This window comes from Strongylocentrotus purpuratus, unplaced genomic scaffold, assembly GCF_000002235.5.
Source record: "Strongylocentrotus purpuratus isolate Spur 01 unplaced genomic scaffold, Spur_5.0 spur5_scaffold_15, whole genome shotgun sequence".
In the NCBI taxonomy this organism is placed as follows: Eukaryota; Metazoa; Echinodermata; class Echinoidea; order Camarodonta; family Strongylocentrotidae; genus Strongylocentrotus; species Strongylocentrotus purpuratus.
In genome coordinates, this window is record NW_022145600.1 from 31,463,679 (window position 1) to 31,466,593 (window position 2,915).

The following is a 2,915-nucleotide window of genomic DNA, read 5'->3' on the forward strand; positions in this document are numbered from 1 at the left end:
TTTGGATGATATTCATCTTTCTCCATAGTTTTGTCACTGTTCTATGTGAGTTTGATATGTCTATGGATGGTTTAAAAGGTTTTACTTTTGTCTGTTTTGAAGAACAATTATCTTACGTTTTAGTGGAAAGGGAAATTAAACAAGAAACACAATACAGTTGGAAATTTTTCTATGAACTTAAATCTATGAACAGTTACAACTATATATTGTTTACTGGCATGCATGTTTGTCAAAAGGATGTAGAAAACAAATGGTAAACAGATATGATATACTAGTGACATTCACTTTGATAGAAATCTTCTTTACTGACTCCCCCTTTCATTTTGGAATTGATATAAGCACACATCAAAATATATACCTGTATAAGTATACTAGAAAATGTAGAATCATAGTTTTGAGTTTTCCTTGAGCAATAGCAAGAAACTGCATGCATAAGAACGAGAATTGTGCTTGTACAATATGAGGTACACTAAGGATTATTCTCAGTGACTCATCGGGCAAATTAACTTATGACAAGGCCTGGACAGGTTCCAGAAAGGAGGAAAGGAACGATAGCCTCTCTGACATTTTTTACCTGGCACCACTTACTTAGTCTCTCCTTCTGTATGTCTGTCTCTCTTTCTCCCTCTCTCTCTCTTTCTCTCTCTTTGTCTCTCTTTGTCTCTCTCCCTCCCTACCTCCCTCCCTCTCTCTGTCTCTCTGTTTTCTCTCTCTCTCTCTCTCTCTCTATCTCTCTCTCTCTATATATATATATCTCCCCCATGTCTTTGTCTTTTTCTGTCCTCTCTCTCTCTCTCTCTGCCCCCTCCTGTTCTCCGTCCCCCTCGTTGTCTCTTCGCTTCTCTTTGTCCTTTCCAACAATCTCTTGAAACTGCTTGTGTGCCAGTATGACAATACACTGGGATCTTACTTTGAGTTTGAATCAGTCTCATTTTACTCATGGTAAGAACCCCTAAGAACCAATTGGGATCAAGGTCTCAGTTCAAACTCGTTACAAGGTGGATCATGATTGGCTGATCAGTGATGCTAGTGAGAGTGAACAAACTCTCAACTTAGGTCGGTGCTATGAACCAGAAGAGCATTTTTAATTCTTTTTTCTCACAAAATAGTCTAAACTACCTACAAATTAATAGCAAAATATGTATGTTCTATATGATATGTAAACCTGAATACAAAGTAATAAGATGTGACAGGGTCAGATGATACAGAGAGGGGTGATTAGAAGGGAGTCTACACAAGGCTTTAAGACAACTTTCAGCATTCTTTTTGGCCTAATTTCGATCAGGTTAAGAGCATAAATAATTCATATTCTTCAGTATTGAGTTTATAACAAGTAAATTGTAACAGTAATAGACAATGATGACATTATGTAATAAATGAATGCAAAGTATTGTTTTTGTGGCCGACTATAATGTGAACTTCAGCTCTATTTAAACTGTTGATAATATGACAAGAAACAAATTATTGAGGGGGGGGGGGTGTGGCAAATCTAAATTAAATTCTTGTTTTTAGTCACCTCAGCAGTTGGGGTGATTGTACTTGGAAATTGTGCAATTAACAGATTTAATGTAAAGAATTCACCATTCAAATCATTTAACAGAAAACACATTGGCCCGAATTCACAAAGGAGGTTTGTCGACAAACCATGGTTTTCGTACGTCATATGACGCGTTTTACGCGTTTTTTACAAACCTGGTTTGTAAAGAACAAAAGGAGGTTTGGCGAAACAAAAGGAGGTTTGAGCTCAAACCTTGGTCTGAGCTCAAACCTTGCTTTGTGAATTCGGGCCATTGTGTTACCATAACTTTTGAATTTTAATTGTTTTTCTTGGGTCTTAAAAAAAGGGTAGCCCAGTAAGTGATAAAGCACTTTATTTACAACGGTCCTATCTACTTTGAGGCCCATCATATAAAATATATACGTCAATAACGTCATCCAATCCAAATGCATGTTTGAAAGCTAGACATCACGTCACCAAAGAGGGCAGTAATCTGTTTGGGAGACTGCAAGTCTTAAGAAGATTATTGGTTTCCCTCAGCTATTGTGCCTCTGTGCCTCTGTGTGCATTCTGATGGATGCTTCTTTTTGTTCTTCTCTGTTTCTTTCTTTCGTTCTTTGCTTTGAGAAAAGGGGTGCGAATTACCTTGACCCCTTCCCCCTATGATTAATAGTTTTTTTATTAACAAATCCGATTGTTGATTATGACGTGTTTAACAATTAATTCGGACCCACAATAATTATGATGAACAAAAATGATTATGCTATGTCTGACCTTCCAGTGCTAGTACAGACCTCCGTGTGGTGTATTGACCTCTTCTTTTACATTCAACTCTAGGGCATGCAATAATTCATATATCCTATATCCGCACATTTGTGACAGCATAATTGATTATAGAACAATTCCTATTTGTCCCAAGAAAAAGAGAATTACTCTACAAGTCATGTACCACTGGATCATCACTCTCTCCGCGATTGTTCTGCTGCCATCTTCGTCAAAGCTCTTAGTAATGGGCAGAATATAATTATTTCGAGGTATTATCATATCACTAACTAGCAGTTGAGGTAAAGCCTCGGTCACAAATGCCATTACGAACTGCTACGAAAGCTGTACGAACGATTTTCAGACGATGGAAATTCGGGAAAAACAATGGAAAACAGGGAGATTCGTACGAACCTTTGTGACCGTAGCATTAGACTATTCATGCTGAATGAAAATAAGTCCTGTTATAATCAAGTAATGGCTAAATAGAAGTGAGATTATCGCTCACTTTTTTGCAACTCGAGGATGACGATGCAAACGAATACATCCCATTATACTTCTCTTGTAGTGTATTTGACAGAAATTTTGAATGGGAGTATTGTAAAATATTACAATATTCTATGCTCTTGCTGGAGATTGTGCTGCTATGCTTTTC